The sequence below is a fragment of the Lolium perenne genome, chromosome 5 (assembly GCF_019359855.2).
Source record: "Lolium perenne isolate Kyuss_39 chromosome 5, Kyuss_2.0, whole genome shotgun sequence".
Lineage (NCBI taxonomy): Eukaryota > Viridiplantae > Streptophyta > Magnoliopsida > Poales > Poaceae > Lolium > Lolium perenne.
Window position 1 is genome coordinate 151436198 of NC_067248.2, and position 22638 is coordinate 151458835.

Consider the following 22638-nt stretch of genomic DNA (forward strand, 5'->3'; position numbering starts at 1 on the left):
AGATAACAAGAGCATCAACGCCCATAAAACTATTGTGTTCTACTCGTGCAACCATCTATGCATAGACACGGCTCTGATACCACTGTAGGATAACGTTGCATAGAAAACAAAAAATTTCCTACCGCGAACACGCAATCCAAGCCAAGATGAAATCTAGAAGACGGTAGCAACGAGGGGATATCGAGTCTCACCCTTGAAGAGATTCCAAAACCTACAAGATGAGGCTCTTGTTGCTACGGTAGACGTTCACTTGCCGCTTGCAAAAGCGCGTAGAAGATCTTGATCACGATCGCTTCCGGCGCCACGAACGGGCAGCACCTCCGTACTCGGTCACACGTTCGGTTGTTGATGAAGACGACGTCCACCTCCCGTTCCAGCGGGCAGCGGAAGTAGTAGCTCCTCTTGAATCCGACAGCACGACGGCGTGGTGTCGGTGGTGGTGGAGAAATCCGGCGGAGCTTCGCTTAAGCGTGCGGGATGTGGTGGAGGAGAGAGACCGCTAGGGTTTGGGGAGAGAGGGGAAGGCTAGGGCGCCGGCCAAGGGCAGCCCTAGGTGGTGCGGCCAAGAGTGGGCAGCCCCCTCCCTCTCCTCCTCATTATATAGGTGGAAATCCCCAAGTGTTGGTATCCAAGTCTTCGAATAAGACCCCAACAATGAAACCTCCCATATGTAGGGAAACCTACCCAAGGTGGGAATCCCACTTGGGGTGGGATTCCCCCCTTCCATGAGGGGGGTTGGCCGGCCACCCTAGGGGAGTCCACCTTGGACTCCTCCCCTTTAGGGTTGGCTGGCCATGCAAGGTGGAGTCCCTCCGGGACTCTACTTTCCATGGTGATTTCTTCCGGACTTTTCTAGAACCTTCTAGAACCTGCCATAAATGCACCGGATCATTTCCAAACTTGGAATATGACTTCCTATATATGAATCTTATTCTCCGGACCATTCCGGAACTCCTCGTGATGTCCGGGATCTCATCCGGGACTCCGAACAAATATTCAAACTCCATTCCATATTCAAGTTCTACCATTTCAACATCCAACTTTAAGTGTGTCACCCTACGGTTCGTGAACTATGCGGACATGGTTGAGTACTCACTCCGACCAATAACCAATAGCGGGATACGGAGATCCATAATGGCTCCCACATATTCAACGATGACTTTAGTGATCGAATGAACCATTCACATACGATACCAATTCCCTTTGTCACGCGATATTTTACTTGTCCGAGGTTTGATCTTCGGTATCACTCTATACCTTGTTCAACCTCGTCTCCTAACAAGTACTCTTTACTCGTACTGTGGTATGTGGTCTCTTATGAACTTATTCATATGCTTGCAAGACATTAGACGACATTCCACCGAGAGGGCCCAGAGTATATCTATCCGTCATCGGGATGGACAAATCCCACTGTTGATCCATATGCTTCAACTCATACTTTCCGGATACTTAATCCCACCTTTATAACCACCCATTTACGCAGTGGCGTTTTGTGTAATCAAAGTACCTTTCCGGTATAAGTGATTTACATGATCTCATGGTCATAAGGACTAGGTAACTATGTATCGAAAGCTTATAGCAAATAACTTAATGACGAGATCTTATGCTACGCTTATTTGGGTGTGTCCTTTACATCATTCATACAATGATATAACCTTGTCATTAATAACATCCAATGTTCATGATTATGAAACTAATCATCCATTAATCAACAAGCTAGTTAAGAGGCATACTAGGGACTTCTTTGTTGTCTACATATTACACATGTACTAATGTTTCGGTTAATACAATTATAGCATAATATATAAACATTTATCATAAACATAAAGATATAAATAATAACCACTTTATTATTGCCTCTAGGGCATATCTCCTTCAAAACAATATTAGAAGCATCTTCACAGAAAATAATATGACCATCCTCCACATTTTCAGTCACAAGATCTTTAACTATTGCAACAGCAGGTTCAACTTTTATTTGTTCTTCAGGTTCTAAAGGTTTCTTTTCACTTTTATGAACCGCACTATTTATAACAGAGTACTCCTTTATTTTAGCAGGGAAAGGAGTTTTTTCAATATAAGCTTCAGGAATAACATGATCAGCAGTTTCAACTACAACGCATTTATTAATAGATGAATCAATTTTATCTTTATACGGTTCATGATACTTATCAAAATTCTTCTTTGGCAATTCATAATGAGAGGCAAAAGCTTTATAAAGATTTGCAGCAACTTGAGAATCAAGACCATATGTAGCACTCATATTACGAAATTTATCAGTATCCATAAAAGCTTCAATGCATTTATAATCATAAATTATACCTAATTCTCTATCCTTGTCGTTCTCCCAACCTTCAGTATTCTCTTGGATCCGATCAAGAAGGTCCCTTTTAAACTCTTCTTTGTTGCGTGTAAATGATCCAGAACAAGAAGTATCCAGCAAGGTCTTGTCTTGAAAAGAAAGTCTTGCATAGAAATTATCAATAATAACATTACCAGGAAGCTCATGAATGGGGCATTTGAGCATTAAAGACTACAATCTCCCCCAAGCTTGGGCAATACTCTCTCCATCATGAGGCCAAAAATTATATATGCGATTCCGATCCTTGTGAATTTCACTTGGAGGATAGAACTTAGAATAAAACCGGGGCACAATATCATTCCATTCAAGAGAATCCCCATTATCCAGTAATTTATACCAATACGCCGCCTTACCAGACAGCGATATAGAGAATAGTTTCTTCCTCACTTCATCCATAGCAATACCTGCACACTTGAATAAACCTCATAATTCATGTAAGAACAATAAATGATCTCCAGGGTGGACAGTTCCATCCCCTTCATAGCGGTTATCCATAACACGTTCAATAATTTTCATAGGTATTTTATATGGTATCACTTCCTCACCTAGCGCCTCATCCACTACCGTTGCAGTAGTAGTAGATTTCCCAAATAGAAATTGAAGAGAAGATCTCTCCATAATGACTTATAGCAGCAGGCAGAAATAAAATCAGCACAAACAGTAAAGGTTTTCCTTACCAATTCCACTTACCAATAGCGCTTCACTCCCCGGCAACGGCGCCAGAAAATAGTCTTGATGACCCACAAGTATAGGGGGTGTATCGTAGTATTTTCGATAAGTAAGAATGTCGATCCCAACGAGGAGCAGAAGGTGTTGACAAGCAGTTTTGATGAAGGATTCCCTGTAAATGCTCTCAAACAAGTATTCAGGGGGTTTTGATGTAACAGTTGAATAAAGTACGAGTAAGTAAAGTGCGAGAGTAACAATTGCAGCGAGTGGCCCAATCCTTTTTAGCACAAAGGACAAACCGGTTTGTTTACTTATAATGACCAAACGTTCTCGAGGACACACGGGATTTTAGTCTAGTGCTTTCGCTACATACGGCTAAATAATCTTCATTGTTATGATAAGTGTTGTGTGGGTGAACCTATGCTAATGTACCGCCCTTCCTAGGACTAATACATACTTGTGATTATACCCCTTGCAAGCATCCGCAACTACAAGAAAGTAATTAAGAATAAATCTAACCACAGCCTTAAACTCTGAGATCCTGCTATCGCTCCTGCATCGATATACCAACGGGGGTTTAGGTTTCTGTCACTCCGGCAACCCCGCAATTGGCAAACGAGTACAAGATGCATTCCCCTAGGCCCATAAATGATGAAGTGTCATGTAGTCGACGTTCACATGACACCACTAGAAGAATAACACCACAACTTAAATATCATAGCATTGAATATTACTCAACCATAGTTCACTACTAACATTTAGACTTCACCCATGTCCTCAAGAACTAAACGAACTACTCACAAGACATCATATGGAACATGATCAGAGGTGATATGATGATGAATAACAATCTGAACATAAACTTGGTTTAATGGTTTCACTCAATAGCATCAACAACAAGTAGAGATCGATACCGGGAGAGTTTCCCCTATCAAACAATCAAGATCAAACCCAAATTGCTACGGCAGTGACGGTGTCCAGCGGTGGAGACGGCGGTGATGATGGTGGAGATGATGATGATGGTGATGGAGATGATGTCCAGCTCGATGACGGTGACGATGGCGTCGATTTCCCCCTCCGGGAGGGAATTTCCCCGGCGGATTCCTGCCCGCCGGAGAGCTCTTTTCTCTCTGGTGTTCTCCGCCCCGCAGAGGCGGCTGTAACTCTTCGCGAGGTACCCTCTGTGGCTTAGTTTTTCGGGACGAAGGGTTTCGCGAAGAAAAGGAGGCGAAAGGGGCTGTGGGGCCCCCACACCACATGGTGGCGCGGCCAGGCCATGGGCCGCGCCGCCCTATGGTCTGGGCCCACCTTGGGTCCAGCTGGCTCCCCCTTCTGGCTTCCTTCGTCATCTGGAAAAATAGGATTTTTGGTATAATTTCCTTCCACAGTTGATCTTCCGAAATATTGCGTTCTGACAGTGCTTTTTCCAGCAGAATCCTGGCTCCGGTGCTTGATCCTCCAATAATGATGAAACATGCAAAATAGATGAAATAACATAAGTGTTGTATCCAAATATGAAATATATCAATGAATAACAGCAAATTATGATACAAAATAGTGATGCAAATTGGACGTATCAGTTAGTACCGTAAAATGCATAAAAATGGTATGAAGTGTATATGTAACATGTGAGTATTGTCATAAAATTAGCATGGAACATAAGAAATTATAGATACGTTTGAGACGTATCACTCGTCTTCAAGTTTGTCGGTCGTGATCCTTGTGTGTGGACGCTTTGTTTCGCTTTGTCATCCTTGCTTTCTTCATCATGATAGGACCTAATCTTTCCATTGCAGACTGGAATACCCGTGGATTGAATGATCAAGGTAGAAAAGACAGTGTCCATGCTTTCCTTACGGATACCTTATGTCATATTGCCTGCATTCAAGAAACCAAACTGAATCACATTGACCAACAGACCGCCTCCTATACTGGGGGCTTCAGACTTCGATCCTTCGCACATCGACCGGCCATCGGTACCCGAGGCGGCATCCTCTTGCTCTGGAACGATGACCACGTGGAGATTTCTAATGTTCATCTCGGCAATCATCTCATCTCAGCTAATGTCACTATTCGAGCCTGCGGTACTTCTTTCAAGCTAACCACTGTTTATGGACCAAGTGATAATACTGAGAAGGAAGAGTTTCTTGCAGAAGCGACTGCTGAGAAACCGTCTGAAGACTCTAAATGGCTCATTATCGGCGATTTCAACCTCATATACCAAGCGGAGGACAAGAACAATGATAACCTTAATCTCCGGCTGATGGAGGCCATATCTATCATTGTCGACATCATCAATTGACACACCATAACATGGTGGTCATAAAGGTGTTGCTGATGTATTCCAAAGGGATGGGTTGAGCCGTATGTGTCAATAGCGGGATTTTTTCATTTGCGTGACGGAAGATACTTTGGTCCCACTCGGTGAGATTACATCCAAGTTGCAACACATGACTAGGTCATGAGGATGGAATCACACGGGAACGAGTTGAATAGCCTTGTCAGTAACGAGATCATCGAACTAGGTATGGTGATACCAATGATTATATCTCGGAGAAGTATGGTATCGAAGTAACAAACGGAATAGGACTCGACATTTGCGGTTCAACAACTTTATACATTCGTAGAATAAATGGGGATCATTATGGTTCTCGATCCGAGAGGCATCTTGATCATGTCTATGTCATTCTTGAGTCGTAGGAAAACACACTTAAGGGTTCAACGAAATTTAAGATGGTATAGGATTCATCAAAAACACCGGAGAATGGAGAATAGACAATCGGAAAGGATTCCGGGAGAATACAAAGGATGTTCGGAGTGGCTCGAGAGGTATCTCGGACCATTAGGAATTAAAATAATATGTATTATGTATTAATTAAGTAAAATAATATTTAACTATATATTATTTATTATTTAAAAGGTGCACCACCTAATGGACCCCTACCGGAGGGGAGCCCATTAAGTGGCCAGCCACTCCCATGGGCTATTAGGGGGGCTAGGGTTTGAGGTGGGAGCGCATGGGCCCAAGTAGGCCCGGCCGGCCAACCCCTTGAGGCCCAGCCGACCACTTCCTCCCACCTCTTGAAACGCTCATCGTCTGCAAATAATTTACAGGTTAGCAATGAGAGCATGCTTGAACTATACAAACTACCGGTTAACATGCGTTCTAATAACTTTTACTAGTTCTACTAGCATTTCCTTATTTCGGATCATTGGATTAATTGCCATCACACGCTAGTATGAGCTGTAAAAGAAAAGGAGCTGTATAGTTAAGTTTAACTTTTGTGTTCTTAATTGCCCAATACATCTTGTTTTAACTTAAGGTACTCCCTCCATATTAAGAAAGCATGTGAGTATATTAAGAAATGAACAGACTGGTGTTTCTCAAGCTATCACTGGTAGAAAAACAGGCTTCGGGTGAGCCCCATAAGTCGCGAAGCTGTAGGAACCGCGACTAATGGGACCTTTAGTCGCGGTTCGGGAGGCGAACCGCGACCAAAGGCCTGGGCCCAGGGCGCTCGGTGGCCAGCCGGTGCACGTGGGGGGCTTTAGTCGCGGTTGGCCAGGACAACCGCGACTAAAGATGCCCGAAGGCCTTTAGTCGCGGTTGGCCAGGCCAACCGGGACTAAAGCCCCTCCCCTATATATACCCATCCAGCAGCCAACACTTAGCCATTTGGAGCCATTCTCTTCACAAACTTCACAAGTGGGTGTTAGGTTTGCTTTTGGTTCCTCTTATGCACATAAGGTGTTTGATGAAATGCCCCAAGAGCATGAAATAAACATGATATGAAGTGTTGGAGCCACACTTGAGCTTTCTCATTTATTTTTTCCTCCTCGATCGCGGTTAGCAACTTGAACCTTTGATGTGTCGTTGATAAAATATGCATGTGTGTGTAGTTCATTGTTTAATTTATATTGTTTGTAGCTAGTTAGTTTAACAAATGCATGATGGTTAATTATATATTTTATATTATAATAATGCAGATGAATCGACAATGGATGTACGGTAACCGACTCTCCGGCGAGTTCAGTGCGGGTTTGAAAGATTTCCTCGTAGTGGCTAATGCGAACAAGCAGGGGGGTTTTGTTATCTGTCCATGTGTTAACTGTAAGAATCAGAAGGGTTACTCTTCCTCAAGAGATGTTCACATGCACCGCTTCGCACGGTTTCATGCCAAGCTATAATTGTTGGACCAAGCATGGAGAAAGAGGGGTTATAATGGAAGAAGATGAAGAAGGGGATGATTTCATCGATGAAAGCTATCTTGCTCATTTCGGTGATACTTTCATGGAGGATGCTGAAGGTGAAGGGGAAGGTGAAGGGGAAGGTGAAGAAGAGGCACGTGATGATCCCGTTGATGATCTTGGTCGGACCATTGCTGATGCACGGAGACGCTGCGAAACTGAAAAAGAGAGGGAGAATTTGGATCGCATGTTAGAGGATCACAGGAAGGCGCTGTACCGGATGCGATGATGGTCTGAAAAAGCTGGGCTGCACACTGGATTTGCTAAGATGGAAGGCACAGGCAGGTGTAGCTGACTCGGCATTTGAAAACTTGCTGAAAATGTTGAAGAATATGTTTCCAAAGAATAACGAGTTGCCCGCCGATGCGTACGAAGCAAAGAAGGTTGTCTCGGCCTCTAGGTTTAGAGGTTACGAAGATACATGCATGCATCAACGATTGCATCCTCTACCGCGGTGAATACGAGAATTTGAATGAATGCCGGTATGCACCGCATTGCGTTATAAGATCAGAGGCGATGACCCCGGTGACGATGTTGAGGGCCGAAACCCGGGAAGAGGGTTCCCGCCAAGGTGATGTGGTATGCTCCTATAATACCACGGTTGAAACGTCTGTTCGGGAACAAAGAGCATGCCAAGTTGTTGCGATGGCACAAAGAGGACCGTAAGTCGGACGGGGAGTTGAGACACCCCGCAGATGGAACGCAATGGAGAAAGATCGACAGAGAGTTCAAAGATTTTGCAGCTGACGCAAGGAACATAAGATTTGGTCTAAGTACGGATGGCATGAATCCTTTTGGCGGCGAGCTCCAGCCATAGTACCTGGCCCGTGACTCTATGCATCTACAACCTTCCTCCTTGGTTGTGCATGAAGCGGAAGTTCATTATGATGCCGTGCTCATCCAAGGTCCGAAGCAACCCGGCAACGACATCGATGTGTACCTAAGGCCATTAGTTGATGAACTTTTACAGCTGTGGGGCAGACCTGGTGTCCGTGTGTGGGATGAGCACAAAGAAGAGGAATTTGACCTACGAGCGTTGCTTTTCGTAACCATCAACGATTGGCCTGCTCTTAGTAACCTTTCGGGACTGTCAAATAAGGGATACAATGCATGCACGCACCGCTTACATGAGACTGAAAGTGTACATTTGCCAAATTGTAAGAAGAACGTGTACCTTGGGCATCGTCGATTTCTTCCGAAAGGTCATCCAAGAAGAAAGAAAGGCAAGCATTACAACGGCAAGGCAGATCACCGGCGAAGCCTGCGGAACACACCGGTGCTGAGGTATTTGATATGGTCAAGGATTTGAAAGTCATCTTTGGAAAGGGTCCTGACGGACAATCAGTTCCGAAGGGAGTGACGGGCACGTAGCCATGTGGAAGAAGAAATCTATATTCGGAGCTAGAATATTGGAAAGTCCTAGAAGTCCGCTCTGCAATCGACGTGATGCACGTTACGACGAATATTTGAGTGAACATCCTAAGCTTCTTGGGGGTGTAGGGGAAGTCACATGCTACAATGGAAGCACGGCTGGACCGGCAAAGTTTGAAAGACCACGATGACCGGCATCCGGAACGGTTTCAAGGTCGTGCCAGCTACGCTCGACCAAAGAAGAGAAGGTCATCTTTTTTGAATGCACGAGCAGTATGAAGGTCCCGTCAGGATTCTCGTCCAATATAAAGGGAATAATAAACATGGCGGAGAAAAAGTTCCAAAACCTGAAGTCTCACGACTGCCACGTGATTATGACGCAGTTGCTTCCGATTGCTTTGAGGGGGCTCCTGCCGGAAAATGTTCGAGTAGCCATTGTGAAGCTATGTGCATTCCTCAATGCAATCTCTCAGAAGGTAATCAATCCAAAAGTTCTACCACGGTTACAGAACGATGTGATCCAATGTCTTGTCAGTTTCGAGTTGGTGTTCCCGCCATCCTTCTTCAATATTATGACGCACCTCCTGGTTCACCTAGTCGATGAGATTTCCATTCTCGGTCCTATATTTCTACACAATATGTTCCCCTTCGAGAGGTTCATGGGAGTATTAAAGAAATATGTTCGTAACCGTGCTAGGCCAGAAGGAAGCATCGCCAAGGGCTATGGAAATGAGGAGGTAATTGAGTTTTGTGTTGACTTTGTTCCTGACCTTAAGCCGATTGGTCTTCCTCAATCGCGGCACGAGGGGAGACTAAGTGGAAAAGGCACGATCGGAAGGAAATCAATGATATGTATGGACGGCCATTCTCTGGCTGAAGCACACCACACAGTTCTGACCAATTCCAGCTTGGTGGCTCCGTACTTTGAGAAACACAAGAATATTTTACGTTCGGACAACCACAGGAAGCCCGAATCCTGGATTAGGAAGGCCCACATGGAGACTTTCGGCAGTTGGTTGAGAAAACATTTAATGAGTGACAATAAGGTTGTAGATCAGCTGTACATGTTGGCCAAGACACCATCTTCGACTATAACGACTTTCCAAGGGTACGAGATAAATGGGAATACATTTTACATGATCGCCCAAGATAAAAAGAGCACCAACCAAAACAGTGGTGTCCGCTTTGATGCAGCAACCGAGAATGGGCAAAAGGTCACATATTATGGTTACATAGAGGAGATATGGGAACTTGACTATGGACCCTCCTTTAGGGTCCCTTTGTTCCGGTGCAAATGGTTCAAGCTAACAGGAGGTGGGGTAAAGGTGGACCAGCAATACGGAATGACAATGGTGGATTTCAACAATCTTGGTTACCTTGACGAACCATTCGTCCTAGCGAAAGATGTCGCTCAGGTTTTCTATGTGAAGGACATGAGTAGCAAACCGAGGAAACGGAAAGATAAGAAAACGATCAGTACATCATGCGATGATCCAAAGCGCCACATTGTTCTTTCAGGGAAAAGAAACATCGTGGGAGTGGAGGACAAGACAGACATGTCAGAAGATTATAATATGTTTGCTGAAATTCCGCCCTTCAAAGTGAACACCGACCCAAGCATTAAGTTAAATGATGAGGATGCTCCATGGATACGGCACAATCGTAAGCAAGCAGGGACACAAGGGAAGAAATGATGTGTAATAATTTATTGTACCAAACTTTGTTGAATGAATCATGTGAATTATATTACCCGTGATGTGTTTGGTGTCCATTTTCGAATGATTCAATTGACTCGAGATAGCACTGATGATACATGAAATTTGGAGTGACTAAGTCATACTATTGCATACATGAAATTTGGAGTGACTAAGTCATACTCCTGCATATAGGAAATTTGGAGTGACTAAGTCATACTCCTGCATACATGAAATTTGGAGTGATTTAGTCATACTCCTGCCTAGGCGTATAATATGCATACTCGTAGTCTTCATAGCCGCCGCCGTTGTACTGGTAGTCGTCGCCTTCTAAGTTGCCGGCGTCGTCGTCGCTGCTGTCGTCGCTGTCGTCGGGCGGCGCTCGTGGCTCGAACTGAGGGTAGCGCAGGCGGGGGATATCGTCGGCCGTGATGTAGTCCATGACGCTCTGCAGAGTCCGGCCGTACCACCATAGCCGACGGTCGGCCTCGTGGAAGTTTCCAGGAGGCAGACCGTCCTCCTCATACCTGGCGAGCGCCCTCTCACGCCGATTGATGAAGAAGGCGTCCCAAGTATGCTGGTTATCGGGATGCCAGCGGGGATTCATCCGCTGCTCCGGCGTGAGGTCGAGGTAGTAGTGGTTCGTGATGGCCGCCGGCGCGCAGTACCCGAGGGACGGGAGGGACCGGCACGCCGCCGGCGCTTAGGCTCCGGCCAGCGAGGACGCGGTAGCCGGAGGGCAAGGGTAGTTCGAGGCGCAAAGCTCCTCCACCTGCTGGTAGGTTAGAGTGGGTGCGGTGGAAGCCATGAGAGAGTGATGAGAGATTGTAGAGATGTGATAATGCTGGCCAAGCCGGGCTACCTATATGTAGTGACAAATGGCGGGAAAAATGGGAGCGGGAAGACAGGAGGCGGGAAGAAAGAGGCGGGGAGAAAGTGGCGGGAAGAAATTGGCGGGAAAAAATTGGCGGGAAGAAAGAGGCCGGAAGAAATTGGCGGGAAACAATTGGCGGGAAGAAAGAGGCGGGAAGACAGGGAAGAAATGGCGGGAAGACGAGGAGGGAAGAGGGGGCCGGCGGAAAGAGGCGGGAAGAGGGGGCCAACGAACTTTTGAATTGAATTAGTTTTATTTTTATGAATTTTTGATAATTTGTATTTTTAAAATTTTGAATTGAATTAGTTTTATTTTTATGAATTTTTTGATATATTATATGTATTTTAAACATTTTGAATTGAATTAGTTTTATTTTTCTTAATTTTTTGATATATTATTTGTATTTTTAACATATTGAAATGAATTAGTTTTATTTTCCTGAATTTTTTCATACATTATTTGTATTTTTAACATTTAGAAATGAATTAGTTTTAATTTTCTGAATTTTTTGATATAATATTTGTATTTTTAAGATTTTGAATTGAATTAGTTTTATTTTTCTGAATTTATTGATATATTATATGTATTTTTCAGATTTTGAAATGAATTAGTTTTATTTTTCTTAATTTTTTGATATATTATTTGTATTTTTAACATATTGAAATGAATTAGTTTTATTTTTCTGATTTTTTTGATATATTATTTGTATTTTTAAGATTTAGAAATGAATTAGTTTTATTTTCCTGAATTTTTTCATACATTATTTGTATTTTTAACATTTAGAAATGAATTAGTTTTAATTTTCTGAATTTTTTGATATAATATTTGTATTTTTAAGATTTTGAATTGAATTAGTTTTATTTTTCTGAATTTATTGATATATTATATGTATTTTTCAGATTTTGAAATGAATTAGTTTTATTTTTCTTTACTTTTTGATATATTATTTGTAATTTGAAAAAGAAAAGTAATTCGAAAAAGAAAAGTAATTTGAAAAAGAAAAGTAATTTTAAAAATACCTTTAGTCGCGGTTGGTCTCGCCAACCGCGACTAAAGGGTATTTTTCCGCGGAAACGAAAACCGGCGAAAATACCCTTTAGTCGCGGTTGGTGTGGCCAATCGCGACTAAGGTACCCTTTAGTCGCGGGTCGCCTCCCCAACCGCGACTAAAGGGGGTTACTATAAATACGCGCGCGGCGGCTCGGTGGCCGGTTCATCTTCTTCTCACGCGCGCGAACGACGAACTCGACGCGAAGCCACACTGCCGTCGCCGTCGCCTCTGTCACGCCGCCCGTCGCCGTCGTAAATCACGCCACGCCGTCGCCGCGCCGAAACCGCCGCGAACGCGCGCGCCCCGGTCTTCGCGCCGCCAGTACGTCTCGCCGTCCCCGTCGAACAACCGCGCCCGATCGAACAACCGCCGCCCGGTCTTCGCGCGGCTGTGCCGGCGCCACGCGCCCGCCCCACTCGCAGCGCCGCCGCGGCCGCTTGCCCGCCGCCGCCGCCCGCATGCTGCGCCCGGCCGGGAGAGAGAGAGAGAGAGAGGGCGCGGGGAGCGCCTACACGGCCGGCGCCCCTGCCTCTCTCTTTTTTTTGTTTTTTTAACTTAACTAAAAATTTGTATAGTAACAAAATTTTGACTTAACAAAATTTAACAAATATGTAATATGTAACAAAATTTAACAAAAATTTACACATGTAATAGTATAATGTAACTAAAATTTTACTAAAATTTAGACTTAATGTAACTAAAATTTTACTTAACAAAATTTAGACTTAATGTAACTAAAATTTTACTTAACAAAATTTAGACTTAATGATCAAAATTTTACTTAACAAAATTTAGACTTAATGATCAAAATTTTAACTTAAGAAAAATTTTACTTAACAAAATTTAGACTTAATGATCAAAATTTTAACTTAACAAAATTTAGACTTAATGATCAAAATTTTAACTTAAGAAAAATTTTACTTAACAAAATTTAGACTTAATGATCAAAATTTTAACTTAACAAAATTTAGACTTAATGATCAAAATTTTAACTTAAGAAAAATTTTACTTAACAAAATTTAGACTTAATGATCAAAATTTTAACTTAACAAAATTTTATTTGGGATCGAGAGGGGGCGGCGAGGGTTATGTGTCCTCGGCACCGCCACCGCCCTCTCGGTCAACGCCACACCGGTCTCTCGGTCACGCGGTCACTGCGTCCCCCTTTCGCCACCGCCACCGGTCTCTCGGTCACGCGGTCACTGCGTCCCCCTTTCGCCACCACCACCGTTCTCTCGGTCACGCGATCATGCGTCCCCTCTCGCCTCCTCGTCGCCCTCTCTCTTTATATGTAGAAGAGATATGATAATGCTGGCATATACACAATTAATTTGTTTTGACTACATGTTTTCAGGACTGACATATGGCGGACGATAGAGCTGACCCGATTCTGGACAACTATGATCCGGACGCTGAAGACCATATGTTCGGCATCATAAAAGGCGATATTCTATATGTGCCGATCGGAGAAGAAGAAGATGATATCTCTTCTTATCTGAACCTTGAGGGTGAAGATGAAGGGCGCCGTCAGCAAGATGATGCCGAAGAAACATCGATAAACGACGATCTTCAATTGGAAGTAGCAACCACCTCGCGCCGAGGTATATATATATACATATTGAGCGTCTGGTGATACAAACTAACTGATTTGAATAAATGTGTGTGTACTAACGCGCGACTCTCTTTCTTATTTTAGCCCTCGGCCGGATCGTCGAAAAAATCGAGTACGTCGTCAAAGCGTGGCGCAACCAAGACGATGAAACCAAACGAAACATGCACCATCGAGGTTGTCGATGAAGAAACCGGCAGGCCGCTGGAGCCCAGCAAGAACGCCACCAAGTTTGTCAGCCAATGCGGAGCCGTTGTTAGAGACAACGTCTAGATCACCGTCCAGGAGTGGAATGAGCCAAAGAAGGCACGTCTTGGTTTCACTTTTGTCGATAAGAGAACAAAAAAAGATTGCTTCAAGAAGCTTATGGAACATTTCGTTCTACCTCCGGAATACCGCAGATACGATGAGGCGGGTAACAAGATTCAGGAAAACAAGGAGAGGTGCAAGCTAGTCAAACAGTTCGCTCTTTCTAAGATGGCCAACGCATTCCGGAAATACAAGCAAAATCTAGCCCATGACTTTGTCAAGCAGGGCAAGACTCCGGATTTCACAGGACAATATGAGAAACTGCAACATGATTGGCCAGAATTTGTGAAGCAAAAGAAATCGGAGCAGTTCCTTGAAATATCGTCATAATTTGTGGAGAATGCGGCCAAGAAGGAGTACAATCATATTATGGGGCCAGGAGGGTATCGCTTTTGGCAGCCTAAGTGGGAGAAGATGGAGAACGAGCTGAGGGCGCGAGGAATCCGTCCAGGTACGGAGGGATGGGACCCAAGGGCCAAAAGCTGGTGGTACGGGCATGGGGGATCGCTGAACCCGGAGACAGGGAAGTGTGTTTATCAGGGCAAAATAATTACACCCACCCAAAAGCTTATTGAGGCAATGAGGGATGCTCAAGAGGGGAGGATCAAGTTCAACAGAGAGAACGACGCCACGACAAAGCCCTCGGGAATCCTGAACACGGAGGACGTGTACGAGGCATGGGGCCCATTCCGTGGAAAGTAGGGTTCCCCCAGAACGATGACCCGTACGGTTACAGAAGCCGTAAGAGAAAGATGGATCGGGATGCAGATGTTGTGGCGAAGTTGGTAACGGAAATGGATGTGATGAAAAAAACTGTGAGTGTACTAGTAGCCGAAAGAGATGCAGCTCGGGCGCAGCATGAAGATCATCCAATGGATCTCGGAAGCCAGCAGCGGAGAAGAAGCAGCGTGGCTTCCACGGAGGCCTCACCGGCTGGTGCACCGACGATAGAAATTACTGCACCGGAGCCTCTGGTGGTCGAAATTACTGCACCGGAGCCTCCTCGCTACCCCGTGGACGATATAAAGGAGATGAAAGAATGTCATCTGTATTATCCTATCGGGAACATGTCCATGAAGGTAGCCATCGGCAGTGCTTTACCACCTGGAGCACTCCACCACAACAACCCCATTCAAGATGGCTATGCTCGTGTCACGGTGGAGGAGATAGTCCAAGGGTTTGAGGACCTGGACATTGACATTGCTACACCTGAAGGGGTGAAAAGACTTGGAGATGTCAAGCGCCAGTTCATTCTATGGCAGAAGAAGTTTATCAAGTTTCCAGGCGAGGCGCCAACAAGTCCACCCCCCTACGGTGGTGGCGGTGGCGGTGGCGGTGGCGGTGACGGTGGCGGTGTCGGTGGCGGTGGCGGTGGTGGTGGTGGTGCTTCACCTAATACACCTCATTCACGTCAGCCGACGCCGCCCCCCAGTCCTCGTCCGGCGGGTGATCAGACACCGGTACCGCCCCCCAATCCACCTCCGGCGAAGAAGCAAAAGTAGTCCTGGGTTATTAACCCGGACCCTTACGTACCTAAGAAAACAAAGGTACCAGAGCCATCACTGAAGCCTCTCCCCACGAGGCCTTGGGAACGTAGTGCCGAGGAAGTCGACGCACACGCGGCTGCTGATTTAGAGAAATGGAAGGCGGCCTGCAAGAAGAAAAGAGAGCCCGAGCCCAAGCCAGTATTTTCTGATGAGCAAAAGAAGTGGGCTAAGTCATTTTTGAATGCACCGTCCCAAGCCGCGAAGAATCTGCCTGACGACTATGCACGTGAACTAAAGAATCAGGCACGCATATTCAAGGAGAAGAATGAGGAGGCCGATAAAGCGGAATTACAAAGTGCACAAAGCGGGAAACGAGTTGTTGCCCAGCTCGGGGAACAAAGTAAACAATCGATTGCCCCGCTTATAGTGACAGCCGCCGGTCCGGATGCCCCCGAAATCATAGAAGCTGCGGCAGCACAGGGATTGACTGTAACGAGTGCCAGAGAACAAGCGGCCAACTTAGGTATTACTCTTCGTGAACTGTTAGGCCTTGATGAGGCGCCAGTGAAGGAGGTAGTACTTACATATGTGAAGAATGGGCCTCTCGTCGAGCCTGCGCAGGAAGAGGATCTACCTTCACAAATGAAAGGTCTGCTGAACTGGTACAAGGGTTACATAAAACATAAAAACGCCAAAGATTATATTTATGCGGAAGTTGGATATGAGCATCACTTCAAACAATACTGTGTACAAATTCATCTGAGTGAATTGTTCCAGCTTTTCAATCTGCGCGAGCTCGACAAATCTATCATCAGTTGCTACGTTCTGTAAGTGATTTATTTCTACCCCATCTCGTTCATATTGCCTGCACTATATATATATGTCCTAACTATATTGTTGTGTCCGCTATTATACATGCAGATTGAAGATTAAGGAATGCAGAGTAAGGAGCATCCATGATGTTGGGTTCATTGACCCACACATCGTTAATGGATATACGTTAAAGCATCACCCCGCCGACGTGGAGAAAGACCTGTGGCGGTTTCTTGATAAGCAGGAACTCAAAAGTGATATTCTATTTCCTTACCATTTTGGGTGAGTGTTTATGTCTTGAGCACATTCTCTTTTGTTTACTCCATGCATGGTATGTGGCCGGCTAATCGATGAGTTATGCATGACGTACTGTGCATGTATCGTGTCCGCAGGTTCCACTGGATTCTGCTAGTGATTAAAATTGACAAATCAGAATGTCTCATCCACGACTCTCTGGATATGGATAAGGCGGAGTGGGCCGACATGAGACAAATGCTTCAAAAGTAATTGTTTTCATTCATTTGCGCTCTATATCGATCGGCCTATTTCGTTCATTTCCTAATTAAGCTTCAAGTAATGAACTAATAACTCTCTTGTTCATTTAATTTTCTTTGCCTCGTAGGGTTTGGAGACGGTTCTCAGATACAAAGGTCGGTGAATTCAAGAAAGAGCTAAATTTCATGCGGTCAAAGGCTAAGAATGGTAGCGATATGCAGCCACCGGGAACCAATCTGTGTGGATACTATGTCTGTGAGATGATCCGGAGATACACCTCTGAGCGCGTTCCGAGTGATCTCAATGCTCAGAGGAATCACCTCCGGTCGATGCTTAGTCCAGAAGCTCGCTTCCGACCACTTCAAGAGGAACTAGCTGGATGGTTCAGGAGGGAAGTCCTCCATCCTAAAGGAGAACACCATTGCGGCGACGTAGAACTATACATGCATTAAATTATGTATGGAAACTTGTTCAAACTTGTATATGGTCATCCGATGATATTGAATATATATTGTATATTCCTCTTGAATTCTTTTTGGTTATAATTTCAAATTTGTTTGAAATTGTACATTCATATGCATGTATATATGTAGTACCGTAGAATATGTGAAACTCCTTCAAAATTACAATAAAGCACAAAAGAAATAAAACAATATACGAATTAAACACAAAATATGTTTGGGGGGGGGGGGGCAGGTTTAGGGGGGGCCGGAAACCCTAAACCTGCGGCGGCCTTTAGTCGCGGTTGGCCAGAAGAACCGCGACTAAAGGTCCTCCGCCCGGACGGCCGCCTGGCGCCCACGTGGACGGGCCTTTAGTCGCGGTTCGTAAGGAACCGCGACTAAAGGGGGGGCCTTTAGTCGCGATACTTTGGTCGCGGTTGCGCAACCGCGACTAATGGCAGTTGCGAACCGCGACCAAAGGCCCTTTTTCCACCAGTGTATCAACTCTACATTTGTGATTGGTGTGCAAAAGAAACTTAATTGACATAAATATCACTAAGACTTTGATGCGGTTGCAAGCATAAAAATCATTGACAACATTCATGTCTTGAAAAAAGAGTTACAGGCAACATAGAAGCTTCGAGCTGGAGCAAGCACCAAGCTAGTGCAGGCACTCCTAGACAGTCTGGGGCAAAAAGTAATCAGACAAGCTTCCAAGGCAAACAACATTATGACACAGCCCTAGATGGCAGCGATCCTACCAGCGGCACGCCACTGGATTATCTCATCTCTAATCGATTCAAACACCTCCTTGCAGAGCGTTGTGTGTTGTCAAACACTCTTGAGTTCCTCTCCTTTTAGATGCACCAGTGCACCAATACGACAACGACATCAAAATCTCTCCGCAAGTTCTTGGACGCCCTCCTCCGCACCTGCAGCCATCATCCCTCTGTGTTTGAAAAGCTGCTGCATGTGATGGGGAAATCCGTGGCAGTCCAAGCACTGATCCGACTCCAAACCTAACGAGTGAAACCAAAGTGGAGAAAGAGATGCGTGCATGACTCTGGGGCCGAGAGACATAGCTGACATGAGCTAGCACATGGCCCCACCCTCGACATTGCATGTTGTTGTTAGGATGATCTCCACGTGGTCGAACCCAACGGATCGAGCACGAGCCTTTGACCTCGTCTGCGTCCTGATCGGGGGCGCCCAACCTTATCCTTGGTTGGTGGGCCCCTATCGCCGCGCTATATAAAGAGGTGGGGGCGTACGCACGCGGTACGAGGCTGACCAACGCGATGCTCGGTGATCCAAATTCATATACTAAAGGGAGGCTAACTTCTGACTCCGCTACGCTTCGGCCCATCGTACGAATCGTTGCCACCGCCTATATGTACATCTTGTAAGCTGCCAGCTAGGGTTCATCAGATTATAAGATATCCCACGGCGTTTGTAAACACTCCCCGATATAGTGAAGTTTTGCTGGCTGGCGACCGTGGTTTTTTACCTCTCTTTGTTTGAGAGGGTTTTCCACGTTAAAACCTTGTGTCCCTTGCGTGTGTTCTTATTCCGTTCTTCGTTATTTGCTTGTCTCTTTTATAACAAGTGGTATCAGAGCCCAGGTTTCAACCTAGGGTATGCGACATGTCCTCTTTGAAGTTTGATCTACCACAGCTAGATTACACCACGAGATTTTCTCTGTGGCAAGTGAAGATGAGGGTGATCCTTACCCAATCTTCTGATCTGGATGAAGCTCTTGATGGATTTGGCAAGAAAGATGCCAAGACCTGGACCGACGATGAAAAGAGGAAAGACCGTAAGGCGTTTTCTTTAATACAACTTCATCTATCCAATAATATCTTGCAGGAAGTGTTGTCTGAGAAATCCGCAGCGGCACTGTGGTTGAAACTGGAATCGATCTGCATGTCTAAAGATCTAACCAGTAAGATGCACGTGAAGATGAAGTTGTTCTCGCACAAGCTGCAAGAAGGTGCGTCAATGATGAATCACCTATCGATCTTTAGAGAGATCGTTTCTGATTTGTTGTCCCTGGAGGTAAAATATGATGATGAGGATCTCGCTCTTATACTATTAGTCTCGTTGCCTAATTCTTTTGCGAATTTTCGAGACACCTTGTTATACAGCCGTGCTGAACTAACCCTTGCCGAAGTTTATGAGGCCCTCCAGCAGAGGGAAAAGATGAAATATATGGTGCAGGCAGAGGGTTCGTCATCTAAGGCAGATGCTTTGCAGGTCTGAGGCAGGACCGAGAACTGGAACAACAACTACAACAGAGATAAGAGCAAGACCGACAGAGGTCGCTCAAAGTCCAAGGGACGAGATGGTAGGTTCTGCAAGTATTGTAAGAAAACTAGCCACAATATTGATGATTGCTGAAAGTTGCAGAACAAAGAGAAAAGAAACGGTACTTACCAACTGAAAAACAAATCTGAGGGTGATGGTAAGGTTGTTGTTGTTTCCGGTGATAATTCTAATGGCGATTGCCTAGTTGTGTTTGTTGGTTGTGTTTTTGGTAATGATGAGTGGATCCTTGATTCTGCATGTTCGTTTCATATTTGCTGTAACAAAGACTGGTTCAGTTCTTATGAGTTCGTGCAGAGTGGAGATGTTGTGCGTATGGGAGATAACAGCCCTCGTGAGATCGTGGGCATTGGCTCCGTTCAGATCAAGATGCATGATGGCATGACACGCACTCTGACAGATGTGGGACACATACCTGGCATGGCCAGAAATCTGATCTCTCTCAGTACCCTTGATGTTGATGGGTACAAACACTCCGGTACGGTTCTCGCGGAGTTTTGAAGGTATCAAAAGGTTCTCTCATTCACATGATGGGTGATATGAATTCTGCAAAGTTATTTGTTCTTAGAGGTAGCACTTTGTCTGGTATTGCTACTGTTGTTATTCCAGATGAACCTGGTAAAGCTAATCTGTGGCATATGCGTCTTGGACATATGAGTGAACATGGCATGGCTGAATTGCACAGGAGATACCTGCTAGATGGCTGCAATTTGAGTAAGTTTGAGTTCTGTGAGCACTGCATTTTTGGTAAGCATAAAAGAGTTAAATTCAATACTTCCATTCATACCACTAAAGGGATTCTAGATTATGTGCATGTTGATGTGTGGGGACCTTCCCGCAACACTTCTCTTGGTGGTGCAAATTACATGCTTACTATCATAGATGATTACTCCAGAAAAGTGTGGCCTTTCTTTCTGAAACATAAATCTGATGTGTTTGATGCTTTTAGAAAGTGGGAAGTTATGGTAGAGAAGCAAACAAAAAAGAAAGTTAAATTGCTTCGTACTGACAATGGCATGGAGTTTGAGAGAGAAGCACTTGAGCATCTTTGTGGTGTTCTTGCCATTGCATTTGGTGCATCGGTTTGAGTTCTCCACGGTGATTCGAGGAAGTGAAAGCAAGAAGGTTGTTTCTCTTGGGTCTTTGGACCCTAGATGGCTTAGTGGCCTTTGTGGCATCTTTGTGGTGTTCTTGGGGACTCCAATTAAGTTGTGGAGAATCTTCAAGGGCAAGGCCTTTGTGGCATCTTAGTGGTGTTCTTGGGGACTCCAATTAAGTTGTGGAGATTCTTCAAGGGCAAGGCCTTTGTGGAAATTTGTTGGGAGCCTCCAATTAAATTGTTGAGATAGCCCCAAGCTTTGTGCGGGTTCGGTGACCTCCCTAAGGTTCCATAGTGGATCGATGACATCCCTTTTGGTGGGAATTCTCGAGGAGAATACGGTGGCCCTCGTGCATTTGGAGTGACTTGTCCTCCACACTGCTCCAACAGAGAGTAGCACTCGCAAGAGTGTGACCTTCGGGATACATCGTTGTCTCCACGTCACTTCGGTTATTCCTATACCCGAGCTCTTTACTTATGCACTTTACTTTGTGATAGCCATCGTGCTTGAAGTTATATATCTTGCTATCACCTAGTTGCTTGTATTGCTTAGCATAAGTTCTTGGTGCACATAGGTGAACCATTGCTTACAATAAGTTTTGGTGCACATAGGTGAACCATAGTATATAGGCTTTGGGCTTGACAAAGTAAACGCTGGTTTTATTCCGCATTTGTTAAGCCCATCTCGTAAAAGTTTTAAATCGCCTATTCACCCCCCCCCCCCCTCTAGGCAACATCCGTGTCCTTTGAACTGTTTATGCTCATGTTGATAATGAAAAGCTAGAGCCTAGGGCTGTTAAGTGTGTGTTTCTTGGTTATGGTTCAGGAGTTAAGGCATATAAGTTATGAAATCCTGAAACTAAGAAAGTTTTGCATAGCAGGAATGTTGTCTTTAATGAGGCTGTCATGTTTTATAAGAGTTCATCTACATATATTTCTGATGCTATTGATATTTCTGATGTTTCTGATGATGAGCAAGAGAGGATTAGCGTGCATGTGGAGGAGAAAGAAAATGAAGTTGTTGAAAATGATAATACGGTTGTTAAGCACTCACCACCTATTTTGCAGCAAACAAATAGTTCCATTGCTATTGATAGACCGAGGCATAACAAAGGTCCACGTCCTCGTTTGATTGAAGAATGTAATCTTGTTCATCATGCTTTGAGTTGTGCTGAACAGGTGGAGCATGATATTGAACCTGCTACATATACTGGGGTCGTTGCATCCGTTTACCGCGTGAAGTGGATTTCTGTTATGCAAGAGGAGATGCAATCGCTTGACAAGAATGGCACATGGGATGTTGTGCCCTTGCCTAAACAAAAGAATGTTGTACGTTGTAAGTGGATATTTAAAAGAAAGGAAGGGTTTTCTCCCAATGAGCCTCCGAGGTTTAAGGCAAGGTTAGTAGCAAAATGTTTCAGCCAAATTCCAGGTATTGATTATAATGATGTATTCTCTCCGGTTGTGAAGCATAGTTCCATTCGTGCATGCATTCTTTGGTATTGTGGCTATGCATAATCTTAAGCTTGAGCAGCTAGATGTAAAGACTGCTTTTCTGCATGGTGAGCTCGGGGAAGAGATATACATGGACCAACCTGAAGATTTTATTGTGCCTGGTAAGGAGGATCTTGTTTTCAAGTTGAAGAGGTCCCTTTATGGTTTGAAACGGTCTCCAAGACAGTGGTATAAAAGGTTTGATTCATTTATGATTGCACATAAGTTTAAGAGATCTCAGTATGATAGTTGTGTTTCTATCAAGTTTGTCAATGGATCACCAATATACTTGTTGTTA